The 17,389-nt window shown below is 40.4% G+C and overlaps 1 long non-coding RNA gene across 3 annotated transcripts in view; it reads right to left on the minus strand.

Annotated features, from left to right (window-relative positions):
• Positions 1-8,956, minus strand: part of LOC143329149 (uncharacterized) — a 28,479-nt gene extending 19,523 nt beyond the window's left edge. The window contains exon 1 of one of the 3 annotated variants that reach the window (XR_013077870.1): positions 8,872-8,956. This is a non-coding gene — a long non-coding RNA (uncharacterized LOC143329149). Of the gene's footprint in view, positions 1-1,597; positions 4,000-4,869; positions 5,259-8,871 lie in introns of those variants that run through there. The other 2 variants (XR_013077869.1, XR_013077868.1) reach the window with 2 other exon arrangements.
• Between the last annotated feature and the right edge of the window lie 8,433 nt (positions 8,957-17,389).

The following is a 17,389-nucleotide window of genomic DNA, read 5'->3' on the forward strand; positions in this document are numbered from 1 at the left end:
ACAGAAATCACCATAACCAACATGTGAGATCTCAGAGAGAGATGTGACGCTGCTGCTGCTGCTGCTGCCAGCTCCATCACGTGAGTCCCCGATTGACCAATCGCGTGGATCAGTTAACTATTTCTGTCTAACCCCTCAAGATATTAATGTTATAACACCCACACAGTTATGACAACTACACAGCAGCACGCACGGTGTTTTTTCAGTGCGTTTTTCCACGTGCAACACTCCCGTACGTCCTAAAGTTGAGCGAGCAGCCGATTTATTGATCTTCAACAGGGCCCAGCATCACCGCGATGCCCAAAACACGAGCCCTGAAAGCAGCAACATTCACGCCCTCACAGACACGCAGGTGGCTCCTCTGAACGTGCCAGCACCTATCCACAAGAGGTGGAACACTAAAATCACGCCGGTGTTGCTTCCCTCCACCCCTCCCCAACCACCACCACCACTCCTCCTCATCGGCAGCCGCGGCGTGCAGCCTCCCTCAGCATCCGTCCCTCCTGCTTCCTCCTGCTGCTGCCCGCCCCGGCATCATCTCCTCCTTCTCCTCCTCCTCCATGCGGAGCAGAGAGGATCCCCCGGCTCCGAAGTGCTCGGCGTCAGTTCGTACTTTCGGTTCTCTAGCTTTATGAAATTAAAACTCATACAGCTAGATAACCAAAGACACAAACTAACCCGTCGTCTCTTAAAGGGGCCGCCTCTCCGGGTCCAAACAGAAAGAGAAGAGAGGATAGAGAGAGAGAGAGAGATAGAGAGAGAGAGAGAGAGAGAGAGAGAGAGAGAGAGAGCCTGCCTGTAGTCACATTGCACTGAGACCCCCTCACACACACACACACACACACACACACACACACACACACACACACACACACACACACACACATAGAGAGGGCAGCAACAAAGCTGCTTTAAAAAAAAAGCTTTGGTGTAAACATTCATGTATATATTTCTAATTACATGGAGGTGAAATGAAGTTAAAACACACTGGTTGGCTTAGATCCTATTTGACACACACACGCACGCACGCACGCACACACACACACACACACACACACACACGCGTTGATTGACACACTAGGCCCACCATCACACTGAATTTTGCTTTACATCGCCATAACCAAGCACAGTGTTACTCAGAGCAAAAAGCGTGCTGCACAAGTACAGTCATGAGTAGTTCGGTGCTTTAGCAGCATTTTGTTTTGAAAGGCATCAGAAGTGCATGTAGCTACACAGGCCGGGACACACTACCCCCGTCCTTCCGCAACACATACCCATTTATTAGTGAATAAAGGTCATTTTTAGGAGTCAGAGTTGCCTGTATGTCAACATTGTGGATTCACACCTGCTATATTTGAGCCACTATTCTACCGCATCAGGCCTGAAGCAAAGTTCCCAATGGAACAGCCTTCGATTCTGTAGCTTCAATCATGTCACCCAGAGTTTAAATGTATGGGAATCACAAACCCACAGCGCATGCAACAATGAATGTGGTCACCGGGCAGCACGAGGCTGTAAAATTCACAACAGGCCTCTTGATTAGAAATTAGGACTATTCTCACACCAACTAGTCACATAGAGCCAGCATCCCACTTACTTGCACATCAGGCTAACTCCACCAGTCAATATCCTCCAACGTTTCACTTCAGCCCTTTTTTTTAAAATCAGTCTGGTCTGATCGCATCCGACGAGAGACAATAGTGTACAAGAGATGGAGAGTATTACGGCTACAAAGTGTCCTCTCTGTAGACTTGCATGTGGCCTCTCCCTCACACATGCGAGCTGCGACTGACAAGTGCAGAGTCCACACGGTGAGCAGAGGGGATAAACTCCGCCTCAGAGAGAGAGGAGGAGGAGGAGGAGGAGGAGGAGGAGGCGGGCGAGAGAGAGAGAGAGAGAGAGAGAGAGAGAGAGAGAGAGAGAGAGAGAGCGAGAGAGAGAGAGAGAGAGAGAGAGAGAGGCGGGAATCTGAAATCATTAAAGCCGATTTGAAAATGAACGCAGGTGTGTGTGTCAATCAGTTTATTCCCCCAATTATCCTCATTAGTCAGGCCATAAGATGCAGAGGGCGTAAAATGTTTCAAAAGGCAAATGGTACATGATGTTTTCAGAGCAATAGATGTATTTATGTGAAATTTAGTAGAGTTTTAAAAAGAAATCTTTTATTGTATTTTTACATTCAGGGGATTTGCGTCAATAGCATCTATTGCCACACATCTACTGAATCTTTCTCTTTTTTAATAAATACGGTTTCTAATCCTCTGTAATGGGAGCGCACACTTAAATATATCATAAAATCCTTCCAATCCATAGCAATTTTCTGCACAAAAATCTTCCTTTGATTAGAGCTGAAATGTTGAGAGATAGAAATCATTAGCCACACAGTTAATTTTCATTTAGGATAGGCTGTGTCAGATAATTGAAACAAGTCAAAACAAGAGGAAAAATAAAATAAATAATATTAATAAAAAAAACCCCACAACCCATAGCTCTTTAAAGACCCTTAAAAACATTAAAGTTAGCTGTGAGATATTTTCCTCCTGTCAGCCACGTCAGCTCTCCTCTGCTGTGCACATGTTAAAAACATGTGATTACATGCTTTTAATGGGACAGTAGCGGAATAAGGCCAGTCCTCTGGCCTCCATTCTCCTTACTTGATCACGTAACCTCATTACAGCCGTTACGGATTATTTTCCCACGATTCTTACATTATTATACAAATTACATCTACAACAGCCTTGTTCAGGCATTTAAACAAAACCTACTAGCGTACCTTCTGATCAGTGCTGCAGAGGCTGCACAAAGGAAGTTATTGTAATATAAAAACTCGCTGTTCATGCAGCGAGCAGAGGAATTCAGGCTCTCTGTCCTTGGTGCAGAAAGGCCCCATGTCTGGCCAAACCCTGATAGCATATTCAGGCAATATGCAGCCTTATCGATTGTGATATTATGATATGTGTGATATCTGGGCTGAGGAGATGAGATAGTGAGCGCGATAACAATCACAGCCTTTGATAAAAGAAGCCAGTGGAGCAACTTGCAATCTGAAAGTTTGAAAGGATATTTAAAAAGGTGCTGGAATCAGTGTGTGTGTGTGTGTGTGTGTGTGTGTGTGTGTGTGTGTGTGTGTGTGTGCAGGTAAACCAATAAAAGAACAGGGAGCCACAGTCTGGGTTTCCAAACGAAGCTTGCATCAGATAGCAGTTACATATCTGATTATTGCGCATGGGCAATCTGTTAGTATCACGGAGGTGCAGCTCTCCTGTCAGCCTGCAGCACAGGTCTGGCTCTACTGTATGAATCCTATTCAACTGTGCATCATTTATAAGCAGATGTAATCAGCTGTGGCCTCTGCTGCTGTCATCCTGTAATTGAACTTGGACCACATTGTGCTGTGACTCGGTTGAAGAAGAGCGGGAAGGCCGACACAGTTTTTTTAAAAAAAATATATCATTGTTGCTTCATTAGCATGAGAGCGGCATTCATTTTGATTGGATGCACAATCCTCATTGCTCCTGAGCATGCGCGACCAAGGCGTTACAGCACACGTGCAGCCCTATAGTGTATATGCTTGCAAACTATAGGCTGGTTAGTGCCACCTCATGTCAATCGCAGTCATAAATAAAAAGATAAATGTTCCTGCAAAGTGTCCATCACCAGTGCTGCTAAAATTATATTAAATTATAAAATATGGGACACTCGACTTAATATATTGTCTGCTGCAGTTGATGCAGTAATTGTTTTTGCCAATCAAAGAAAATCTCCAGAGCAGCCCCGCAATACAACACTTTATAATACTTATTTTTAATAAAGGTAAATGCCTGTTGGACCTGAGTTGTCAAACTACTGTATGTTCAAAAGTATTACACAAGAAAATGATTAATTCCAGGAGATAAACAACAGCAGTCAACTGAACTGAAGGTTAGAAATATCTGTTGAACGTCTCTCTCTCTCTCTCTCTCTCTCTCTCTCTCTCTCTCTCTCTCTCTCTCTGTGTGTGTGTGTGTGTGTGTGTGTGTGTGTGTGTGTGTCCTCAGATGGATTTTCCCACAAACAAGTGACAGAGAAAATTTACCCCCCCCCCCACCCCCACCCCCTTCTCCCCGGCTAAAAAAAAAAAAAAAAAAAAAAAAAAAAGAAGTCAACATCAAGTTCAACAACGTGCCAGAGAGAAATTTACATGACAATCAGGTCTGGGGTCCTCGAAGTCCCCCCACTCCGCACAACAGAGTCTGGCGTCAGCCCCGCTACACTTTCCCAGGCTCACAACAATATCTCCCTGCTGAACTCTGCACTGCAGCGCTGCCTGGGGCCTCCTCCTCCTCCTCCACCACCTCCTCCTTCTCCACTACTACATGAATACTTCTCACAGGAGCACATGGCAGCGACGAGCCTCATTAAATATTCCCGAGTTTGCATAAACTTTAATGGAGGCTAACTGGTTTTCTTTCTGCATGATGAGGAAATTTAGTCTAATCTCTGGTGAGATTTTCTCTGATATTTGAAGCGAGTCTGTGGCGCTCAAGAGGCCTCATTGTACTTTATAGTATTTATTTATTTTTTTTACATGTCATGATTTTTTAATAACATTCAAGTTAAATTTGCTTGTAGTTCTAATCTGATATTAGCATTAATGCCAGTAACACAAATTCTAGCTAGAATAAATTAAAGTTCAATTTTAGGAGGATTATTCGTCTTTGGGATTTGCTATAATTGTTATGTTTTCTAGTGTGTTAACACAAACTAAAATATGTCCTCTTATTCAATTAGACGCATCTTCTCAAGTAGAAAACTGATGGATAAAAATACATACAAATAAAGCCCAAATTAACGTGCACCATGTTGCACTTACATTCAAAATATACTTACAATTTACTCGAGTTCAATCCAAAAATTACGTCCACACATGTTGTCTGGCTTTGGAAAACACATAATTTAGAGAAGAATAATTTGTCCCAAAATGCGTCCTTTATGCGCTCCATCCAAGTGAACTGGGCTCGAGAGAGAGAGAGAGAGAGAGAGAGAGAGAGAGAGAGAGAGAGAGAGAGAGAGAGAGAGAGAGAGATCTACCTCCTATCCTGCGTGGCCAAAGTGCACCTACGCCCGCTGTTAGGAGCTATTTTCCGTCAGATCTTTAATGTATTTCACCGGCTGCATTAACGCACAGCCGCCTGCCACGTTACGAAGAAAAATCCTCTCTTACCGGATAAAAAGCGGGTCAGACAGGAGTGTGAGAGCAGCGGCTGCAGGCAGCGAGAGGGGCGAGGGGAGGGATGATGATGAGGATGATGATGATGATGAGGAGGAGGGAATAGAGCCAGCTCAGGGCCTATCAAATGTGTCAAACAGGCCCGATGATATTTGTGGGGAATAAACGGTATTAGAAAGCGGCGTGAAAGCAGGTTGCTGCTGGTTTTCTTTTGGAATCAGATCGATAAAATCCTGCGGCCGCACTGATCAGAACTCCAAATCTGTTGATGCTAAATTAGACGTGTTGCTCGTGTGTAACCTCGAGGTCATGGACAGGGTCCAGTTTGAATTCTGGTCTAGTTTTTTTTTTGAGAAAAACTCATGTGTGCTACCTCTCACATATGATCTAACTCTCACAGAGCTCAAATTGTTAGTGTGTTATGGCCTCAGTAACATCGTGAACAGGAGAATTTCTCGATTCACCCTATTTAGTGGTTTGAATGCGCCTTTGTAGAAGAGAAGCGTCTCTATCAGGGTGAGCTGATATCCTCCATAATTCAGGATCAATCGTTTTATTTACTATCTATTCCTACATTCACAAACCCACAGTCAAGCTACAGAAAGACTGAACATCACAGACTATTGTTGGCTTGTTTCGGTGTTATTTATGGGACAAAGATGCTACAGCGTATAATAACAATGCAGCAGAAAATAATCCAAGAAGGCGCTGTATGATATACTGTAGGCAGCTGCTTTACAATAATGCATGCTGGGTGTTTACAGCGTGTTTATGATCGACCTGTAACTGACGGGCCTGTTATTTCCATTGGAATAATAAACTTACAGACATCACGGGCCTGCTGACAAACAGCTCGTGGCTGTTTCAGCAGCAGCAGCAGAGATGAATTTTAACGGATCAGATCTTAAAAACAGCCTCGTTTTATGAAAGACACACACAGTTTACAGTCAAATGCAGCCGCCACAGGAAGAAACAGCGACACGCTTTGGTGAGAAGGAGCATGACCAGCGCGTCCAAAGTGCTTCAGCAGTGACACTGTAATTTTGTTTTGTGAGGATGTTTGCATGTCGCGCAAAACTGATGTGTGTTTGCACAGGGATTAAAAAAGAAAGGAAAAGAAAAGAAAGAAACCTGGAACTTATTCTGGGTCAGACAAAGTCTCAGTATTTAAATATAAACCCATCACAGGCCATTCAAGTCTAAATAATAATTGACGACCATCTAATTCATGAAGTACAATTTTGTATTGAAGTAAGAAAAAGTTTCTTATTGGAAAGTTTATCCACCATCATGAAAACAGATGGTGTCAAGAAATTAAAGCCACGATCACAAACCAGATTTAATGTATTTGTATAGAAATGTGGGAGAATTGTTTTAGATAAGCTCACATTAAATTACCATTAAAACTAAATTAGTTTAACACTTTTCTTTAGTTGATATGAGACAAGTTGACCTGTTGAAACTGATACTGGAATAAAAGGCTGAATAGTTAAAATACTGACTGAAACGAAGGCTGAAATACTTTATCAGTATATTATCAGTGGTTCACCATTATTATTATTATTATTATTATTATTATTATTATTATTATTATTATTATTATTTCAGATCATGAACATACAACACTGGCTGATGAAACCAGGATAAACTCTGAGTGTGATGTGGTTTAATTCACACAGCTGCAAAATCATATAATTCTAATGTTCCTTGTCTTTATTAATAGTACAGTTGGATAATGCCTGTAAATCTGATCATTAAAACTGAATCTATATCAGCATTTTTTTTTCTTTTTCAGTGTCTGTGAGGCTGACATACTACTTTTCTTGATTCATCATATTCTTTGATTTTAAAAAGTGTAATTTTCTATTTTTTACAAAATGCTGGGTGATGTTTTTCAGCACCTGCAGTGTAATTTAAACTGTGGTACATTTTGGTGTGTATATCTAATTCCATACACTCAAATTTAACAGCAAACCACCTTTCTGCTCAGCTGACACTGTGGATTAAAAGCTGTCAAATACTGTATGTTTGAATTATTACTTTTTACACATTCAACTTATTTTGATGTTTGAAAATAAAGATTTTGACATTAATCCATAGATTTCATGTTACGTGTGTTTTCTAGCAGATATCTCTACAAAATCTACATGTTCTGATTGACTTTGCTTTTAGACTTTATTACACACTTTATGTCTGAAACAGGATCAGACAAGTTCTCCAAGAAAGAAAGGAATTAAAGAGTGTCTGACAGTTTGGCTTTAGTGCATCCAAAACACTCAAATTTTCATTTAGAATAAATTTTAAACTCACTTAATGTTTTCTATATATTTGTGAGGCTCCAGGATGAGAAAAATATCCAATTTCTTTTGCTTTCTTTTGTTAATTATTGCAACTTCAGTCACAAAGACACAAAGCAGAAAGTACAGATATTTTATTTTCCAACTTCTAAGCATGTGAGATATATTTAGTTTGTTGTTGTGAATAGTCAGGTCTTAAATTAGACTTTTTAATCAAGCAAATATTAAGCACCATAGTTCATCAGTCACTGTTATCTTTGTGAGTTTCATATTTTTCCACATCTCATCTCCATTTGAATTAAACATTAAACAAAAAGGTACCTGAGACAGAGTTATCTAAACGTTTCCCCTCTTTATGTTCTTATGGGCTGCGTCTCTTTTATGAGCTGCCTGTGAACAGTATTGGTGTTAATGTTCCATGTTAAAGCTCACAGGCCTCATTTTAGACCCAATCCACTCTGCAAGACACAGCATCAGGCTCGAGTCTGGCCTTTATGAGAAGAATCAGGTTTAGTCATCTAAGAAATACACATGGATGTGGATTTTGAACATGAAAATTTCTATGTAATTTTTATTCTAATATTAAGGTGCCAGAATTAAAATCGTGTTTCTATATTTATTATAGACCAGGTTGTAGAAAACACAATTAGCTAACAAATTTCAAAGTCAGTAAGATTTTACTGTTGGATTTTTAAAAGATGGAGATAAGAACTCAGCAAATCCAAATTTAAAATATATGAATAGATTTCTGAATAGAGCTCATAGTTTTTAGAATTTACTACAGTAAAAAAAAATATAATTTCAAAAGAAAACAGGTTTATGTTCTCCTGTAAAAAACAATTTCTCAATTTTGTGCAGTGTTAATGATGAGAAATGTATATTAAAAAAAAGGTATGGCCTGTGAGTAAAGCCACTCTTTCAACATGATAACAACATACAAACACAAGGCGAAATATGCATTGAACGTATCTTTCAGAGCTGCATGTTGTCTGCATGAGAGAGTTCATGAAACAGGTAGAGATTTAAACACATTTCAACAATTAAAAGGAACTTCAAAAAGAAGAAATGTGGTTTTTAAATGCGTCTTTAAAAAAGAAATGATGACAAAACTAATAAAAATTGCGCAGTTTGTAGTGAACATTGTCTTCTTCTACAGTGATTGCACCTTAAAACTTAAGACTTTTAAGCACAGCAAGGTCATTTTTAACTCCCCCCAGCCAACAAACACGGTGTTTCAAACCACACGCAGCAAAACAGACATTTTGTAGGTTTTTTTTCATTAGCATCAGAGAGGACCGGCGCTGCAGAACAAGCCGTTAGCTGAACTTTTGTGCCTAAATTCATGAAACAGGACAAACTTCTTACCACAGCAGGCTCGCGCAGAGACCTGTTAATTCCTCCTCTGCCGGGTGTGAAAGAGCGAGCGAGCCCGAGCCCTGTGCCTTAATTTGAAGCAGGCTGGGTTTTATGCTAATGAGAGCTGACACCGACCTGTGCGCCATGAATAGAGGAGGGCACCCCCGAGCCTGCGTTCCCACGAGCCGCATTCCTCCGGTCAAGTTCAAGCTCAAAGCGCGAGCCACCATTACTATGCGAGGCGTGCCGCGTGGCTAATTCCAAAAAGGCGCGCACTCCCCGCCGTGGGAGAGTTCGTCACCTTGTATTCAAATGCAGCGGCAGATAGATAGATAGATGGGCCCACTGTGTGGCTGTCATCAACACTGAAGCAAACAGCAGCCCGAAGAAAGACTTGTGCTGTTGTCACTTGTATTAAAAGGGTAAATAAGGAAATAAATACAAAAAAAACATTCAGTTTGATTTTCATGTTGTTTCAAGAACGAAAAATGACACTGTTGAATTAAATAGCTCGGTGCGTCTCTTTTTCTTTGTCCATTTGAACATTCATTACACGTCTTTTCTACCCTTTTCCAACTCTGTTTTGCAGGATTTGCTTTGACATTTTAGGAGAAGACTTGCTGATCACAGTGGACCCAAATATGGACAAAATGAAAATAAAAAAATACACAAAAGACTAACAGACACAGCCCACGCATGCTCATATAATGCCTATTAATTGCTGTGGTCTATGACTCTCTTGATGTATTTTCCCTTCTGCAGATGGTGAAACATCGCAGCCAACAAAGAAGAGTATTTATAATCTCCACTGCAATGAAACTAAAATTCACAGGCATCAGAAAAAAAAAAAATACAGAATCATTCAGTTGATGTTGTATATTTTGGCACAAGCTGCAAAGATTTGCTATTGCTTTTTTCTATCCAGATGGAAAGAAATTCCTGAAAACGTGCAAGGAGGAGCTCTTTTTTGGGAAGTTAATCACTGCAGCTCTCTGTATAAACACACAATTCAACTGTTGTGTTCAGAAAAACTCCATGTTCAGCATTATGTGCACATGGGCTGTTGATTGACTCAGAACATCTGAGACAATTTGCTTTAACCTCCAAGTGGTGATGAAATAAAACTGGATCACTTAAAAATGGCATGATTGCAGTGTCGTTTTTCATGTGAGAATTTTTACATGTGTTTTTATCTTTTATGTAGTTCATGTTCACGTTTGTGTGCGCTCTGGTTTAATGGTTGCATTAAAGTGTAAAGTTGAAGAGTTTGGTTTGTAAAAGAAAGGAACACTGTGACGACTGTTTGAGCCGAGGGGGAAAAAAGACCTGCAATAAATGAATGTCCATTATTAAACGAGTGATGTAAGTGATGTAACGGCAGCAGATCTGTAACTACTGTCCACACGTCACAGCTCAGAGACAGTCAGGGGCTGTTACAGACTTCTCACAGGCTTATTCAGTTTTACACTTACATTTATATGATGTTATCCACACATGGCTCATTCTTCTGACTTCACCCTTTGCCATCATGTATATTTTTGCAGCCTATTAATAATCTGCAGCTGCAGAATATCTGATATAACTCACACTTGCACGTTATAATGACTTAAAGCTAATTCACACCCACAGACACAGGAAATACAAACTGATTCATTTACCTTCAGAAAGACTGGACGTGTCTCAGTGTCTTTTTGGTGTCCCTCAAATTACTTGCTAATCTTTGCAATTCTGGAAAATTTGTACATAAAGTATGTGTTTCTATTTTCCACCATTCAAGTCAAATTGCGTGAATCAGCTTTTATTGCAGGAGTCTGCACACATGAGCAGGAGCTCAGTGTGAATCTGATGGCACAGGCAGAAGATTCCCACATGTATGCCATGTAAGTGTGATGTGTCTAGCCAGAGTATAATTGGCTGGCTCAGTCCCAGACAGCCCTGTCCCACCTCCCCATGTTCCTGCATTTGAGGTCCCATAAAACAGTGTCTGGCTCGCTGATCCCATGACCCCCGAGGGAATAAATCCCTCACTCACGATTTGGACGGTGAAGTTCTGTCTGTGGGGACAAAGAGTTTAACACGTCAAGAAGTTACTCCACCAGTATCCTTAATTCTCATATTATGTTTTCATGTTCTTGTTCTAAAATGTGCTCGACTTCAGGTTATATAATTTATAATCTTCTGTCAAAATATTATGTGGATTTCAAAAAGTAATTAATTATAATTTAAGCCTGTGGTTCTCACAATCTTGCAGCTAAAAACAGAAACAAAATGAAATGACTGACAGAACCTCTGATCCAGCTTGTAGCTTTACTGTGGCTCCACATTTACAAGCCCATATACCTTTTCACTAGGCTCCTTTTTTACAGACCTCTCCAGTTTGGCTTTAAAAGGCTGAACAAGCCTATAAAGGCATTTTACTTCCAACTCTCAGCGGTCTCGCTAAAAGAAACAGATTCATCAGCGTGGAGGGAAACATCCTATTATGTAATGACGACACAGAGGGCTGGCCAGGTCAGAGGTGAGACGAACCCCTGACCCCTCTGAGCCGCGGAGTGTGCCGGTGACCACGGGGCTGTTGATGAACTCGTGGACTCGTGGACAGTGCATTTGGTGACCTTTGGTGTCACTCGCCGGACAGCAGACGGATGTGTCTTTAACCCAATCAGCACTGATCAGTTGACCTGTCGAGGCGGGAAGCCAAAGGGACAATGCTGACTACTGGATCATTGAATGTGATCAAAACTGTCTCATAAAGCAAGGAAATTAACTTTATTTATTTATTTATTGCCCTGTAATAACATCCGTCATCCAGAAAAACAAAACCTCAATAACAAACTCTAACATTTAATTTTAACCCCCCTTGTTTGGCATTCATAAGCAGTACATGCACACTTGATAAATAACACACTATAATGAACTTGTAAGCAGGAGTAAAGGCATTTTTAACCATTAATCAGTGTATTTGTCAATAACTCCTCCTATGCATTTAATAAATTATTGATGACACAGTACAACACAGCTGTAATCTTGTGCTTACAATGTGTTACAAATCATGATTAACTGTTTACAGAGATTTCATTTCCAGTCAGTGTTTTTAATTTGTGTTAAAAACTCTTGTATACTCTTGTATATTCTTGTATATTGTCTGTAATCTTGTATATTGTATGTGTAGTACAGCAGTCTAGTTTGGAAAAAAAAAACTTAACTTGAAGTCCGCTTTCTGGATTTCTTCCAGACCTTTCGGCTGCATCACATGAACTTCACATGCAGGTGGAATTTAATCAGTTGTCTGTGAGAGTGAAGAAGTATTTAACTTATTGAGAAATAAATACATATTTACATCCATATTTTATAACAGTATAACAGACAGTATTATCTCTTCATAAGCAAGTTACTGGTGCTTCAAAGGAGGAGTTATTTGTTATGAAAGCTTATAAAATAATGCCCTTATTTATATGCCTTTATTTATATGTTATATGCTCTTATAAATGCTAAATATGGAGGATTACAATGAAGTGTTACTGGATATATGTTTACAGTCTTTTCTTAACATAAAGTGTTTCTTTCTTTCTTTCTCTTTCTTTCTTTCTTTTTTTTTTTTGTCATGCCATAATGAGTCTTGGTTAAAATGCAGGTGAAATGACTCATGTCCAAAGGTCTAACATGTATTATCAAGGTCTGGTTGTTTCAGTGCTTATGTGCTTATGGAGATTTCTGATATGGTCCCTCCATATCTTTAGGCTGGACGTGTGAGGGGATGATGGGACACAATCTCATCCTCAGCCAACCGTGTAAGCCAGACATCCCGTCAGTCTCAGTCAGGACAGCAGGAACACTGACTTAACCTATAAACAACACATCAAGGTGACTTGAAAAATGATTTAAAATATGTACTAATGAATTCATATGAGCGTCAGTGATGGAAATCCAGCCTGTTTCAGTTGTTTTACACCTGTTTTGTTTCACTTTTGCATAAATGACACATTTTTTCAGATGTTTCGTCTCGATAGAGACGATTGTGAGTAAAAAAAAAAAAAATATATATATATATATTTTGCCACTGCATGATGGTCAGTCTTAAGCAGAACTGGGCAGACACTGGTGGGCGGTCATTACCCACCCCCAACTCAACACATACACACACACACTTACAGACACACACCGCAGGGCAGTCATTTTTCACCCAGCCCTATGGGCCTCTGACAGGTCTGGGAGAGGGTCTGCCTTCATGTAAGGCAGACTGGCAGGACTGACACCTCCGTATAGCAACGTTAATTATGGGCATCTGCTTGGACGCCCCAGTCTGGGGGCCTTCCAGGGTCCTTGGCTGTTGCCATAGGGATGGTGGAGAACCGTTGGTGGTTTGGGGGGCAGACAGAGACCCCGTTATTCTCCTGAGGGGTGGCCAGACATGACCCCCCACGACTCGCCCCTTTTGATTTGGGTGGGAAACAGCGAGCAGCCAGCCAGGAGGGAGACGGATCATTTCAGGTTCATTTTGTGGACTGTGGGCACAGATTTTGTGAGACTGACAAAAATGGAGAATTTGGATTTTGGTGCAAGAGTACTGTATCACTGTGTGAGTGCGGGTCCCTGTGTCATGAGTCCCAAATGTCTGTGTAGGAACAAACCCAACACAGTTTGAAAACTGTAGTTCACTTTGTGAGACGTAGAGATTTAGAGGTTAAATTATTGTATTATATTTGCACATATGCAAAAATGAATTAAAAAGGCATGTAAATTATTAATACAAAATAATTTACACACACACACACACACACACACACACACACACACACACACACACACACACACAGAGTGAGCGCCTGGACTCGCTTTATTCCCACTTTGCATATATTAGCCAGTGTCTGTGTTCTGAAATGCATTGTTGTGTTTTCCCACACCTCCCTATTTGATGTCTCTTTTGTCACTGTGAATAAAAGAAGATTGATGAATGGGAGGTGGAGCGCTGCTCCATCTGAGGGGGAGAGGCTCTCATGAGGAGGCAGCCACAGAGGCAGCAGGTGACCTCTGTTGGTGAAGATGTGAACAGCACAGAAAACTCTGCTCCTGATGACTTCAACTGGAATCTGGGACTCTGATTTGTTTTTCAGATCTGTGGAGATAATTTTAACAGAACATTTGGAACATCTCTTAATTTACCTAAAACGATACTCACTATGTGTCCATCCCCAAGAAATACATCAATAAAAGCAGTGGTGGGAGAAGTAATGCTCAATACTCAGATATGATATTCAATACTTCTTTCAATACCACAATAAAAAGAAAAAAAGTTCTATATCTTCTTTTTATTATCAGCCTGCACACAGTGCTGGTACGGAAAAGGTCACTGAACACAGCTGTAATAATGTTAAAAGTAATGCTTGAGGACCAGTCGATGTTCTTCCTTCTTGTTTCATCTGTGCAGCCTTGGATTGAAAATCTGATTGAACGTCTGTTTTTTTTTTTTTACAGCTTTGGTACTTTTCAGTACTACTGAATGCATAATAAGTGGGGATTGTATCGTTCACATTGAAAAAGTATTGCAGTATTGATATTTATGACAACATCTGGAAGGAGTACTCAAACTTTTCTTGAGTAAAGCTAGTAATAAGCATTTACTAGAAAAAAGTCAGATTTATTATATTATATATGATATTTTTGGTTTATTTTCATCAATTATTAACATGAAAACAGCATTTTATACCTGTAGATTATCCAGAGGGAGACAAATTTGACCATTTTAATGTTTAATCCATGACATTACTGCGGTGGCAGAAGGACTCTAATTCTTCAAGTAAAACTCACAATATTTCACTGTAAAGCTGCTAAATCAAAAGTAAAGCACCTGTACTGAGAATGTTACTTATGTAAAAGTACATAATGTTATGTATGATTGGCAAAATCTGCCAAGAACATAAAAAGTAAAAGTACTGCAAATGGCACCTGTGTGTTATTTTGTATTATAGTATATAATAAATATCACATTATTGTTGTAGTTGGCAGTTTAGACCACTTTATATTCTGATTTGTATAGAAACTGTGGACAGTGGAGTAAAGAGATACAGTAGTTCTTTAGTAGTAAAGTAAAAAGAAACAGAATAAAATACTCAAGTAAAAAAGGCCTCAAATTTGCACTGAAGGACAGTACTTGAGTAAAAGTACTTAGTTACTTTTCACCACTCAATAAAAGCAATAAATGTGGGTCTTACTGAATCCTGTAAACCAGCTGAACTTCAAATGAAAACTGTCATCTCTGTTCATTGCTTGGTCGATATGACATCTCATTTTTATTTCAGCGCTTCTTCCAGAGACCAGCTGACGTTCATCATCACAGTCTCTGCTGATCATATGTACATATTTCTCTTAAGTTTGTAACTTTTATTTGGTGAATTGTACACTTCATTCTCATTTTTTTTTTCAACGCATATTGTCTCTTTGTCTCTTTTTATCTTCCTCGTGCCTCTTTGTCACGTCTGTTGTTGTTCTGTTTCTACTGGCTGACTATAAAAATCATGTGACACCAAATACCTCCACTAGATGTCCTCAAAACACCACTCTATGAGCAACTGCAACATTATCCTGAGTTTTCAGCCAAGTTATGTTCAGTCTCATGTGAAAGATAAAGCACATTAAAACACTTTGAGAGGAAAGACAGAGAAGGAATTTTAAATGCAGATCAACAATGAAAGTTTCAGCTGGACTGCACCCCAGAAATTTCTCAAGGTTCATTTCACATATTTAATTCAGTGCTTGTGAGAGGTGTTAGAGAAGTTTCGAGAAGCCTTGGTCATCACATTCTGTCTGTCAGCCGGGTCAAACCGACTCTGAGGTGCAATTTACTGGAGCACCAAGGACAAGCAGCAGCAACTTGGTGTCCTTCAAGAGAGCTCCTCCCAACATTTATTAGCACAGAAGTGACAGAAGAGAGCAAGAAAAGGAGCTGAGGACCTGAAAAACAGTGGTTGCAATGCAGTGATGAGACCATTAGTCGCTCAGTGCTGCAGAAGGAGGAGACAGAGAGCCAAAGGTGGCGACCTGGTATCAGGACTCTGCGAATGTCACAGTTCAGCACAGTTCAGCTCCCCTGAGGCTGCTGAGGTTTCAATTAGACTGACCTTCTTTACCCAGGAGGTTAAAGACCAGTGATCAATGGGATTGTTAGCCAGCTGGCCAGGTGTGAGTGGAGGTATATCAGCCTTAAACCTAAAAATCAATGAAATATGGGGAGAAATAAATGTGTACTGTTCTTTTGCTTTAAGGCATCTGACCGTTCAGTCAAGGGCGATACAATGCATCCTGCTGTGATTTGCAGCAGCGTGCAGCACGGATATTTCTGCGACTGAAGGATTTATAGGCCTGTGCGCATAATCCTCACACAACACGTCGCCCTCACCTCGCCAGACAGACAGAACAGCACAACACAGACAGGGGAGAAAGATGTTAAGAGTCTAGTGGACAAATGAAGGACGGCCAGGTTCCTCAGAATGAGAGTCAGGCATGAAGGGCAAATTTTAGCGATAATAGTGTGCGTGCAGCAAACTACGTCTTGCCGTCTGTTTAAAGGAATAGTTTGACATTTTGTGAAATATGCTCACTAGCTCTCTGGTACCACTTGCATGTCTGTTAGCTTAGCTCTGTCCAAAAGTATCCAAACACACCAGAACGTCTGAGGCTCACGAGTTAACATTTTCCATCTAAAAGTGTAAAAACAATCATTTGCTCTGCTCAGAGCTGAGAACTAGCCTAGCATGTAACCTACAATAGAGGGCGAATTAAAATTTTTACACACAGATTCAACAAACGAGATACACGTTTAAGGTCCAGTGTGTAAGATTTAAAGGGGTCTATGGGCAAAATTAATCATAATTAAGTTTCCATTAGTTTGTTGCCTTCGAATGATCTCTTTAAGTCCACAGTGTTCGCCAGGCGAGGTAAGTTCAGATGCTTGCAATCTGCAACCTTGCCACTAGATGTCACTAAGTCCTACACAGTGAAACTTTACTTACTGAGCTTTAGAGGTTCTGGTATGTGGAGTTGTTGCCTTTGGACCAAGCCAGGCCAACTAGTTTGCCCTGTTTATGTATATGTTTGTTCGGGAAACATTCTGTAGTCTCCTGCTTTAAAGTCCAAAGCTTTGTTTACCCGTTCACCCACCTCGACTTCCTCCATATGTCAGCTCAATAACATCACCTGACTTGCTCCTCATATTTCTGAATACCGCTGATGGGTTTCTGTCACATGAACAAGTATTCTTCTCGGTTGGAGAATCTCCATCTAATTCTGGGCCAGACAGCGAAAAAAAAAAGGCACCATTTCCCGGTATGGTCGGTATGGGATTGTATGGCACTAATTGGCACTTAAGCAGTCGTGTGCCTTCAAGATGCACAATATTTCCAGTGGAGTTATGTGCTTTAGAAAATATGTTGGATTCATGCTGTGTTACTGTTCTGACAAGCCAAATGTGATGTAATTAGGAAAAACAAACAGATGGGTATTTTCATTAGAGGCATCAAACATGTGTGTG

Source organism: Chaetodon auriga, chromosome 12 (assembly GCF_051107435.1).
Source record: "Chaetodon auriga isolate fChaAug3 chromosome 12, fChaAug3.hap1, whole genome shotgun sequence".
NCBI lineage: Eukaryota > Metazoa > Chordata > Actinopteri > Chaetodontiformes > Chaetodontidae > Chaetodon > Chaetodon auriga.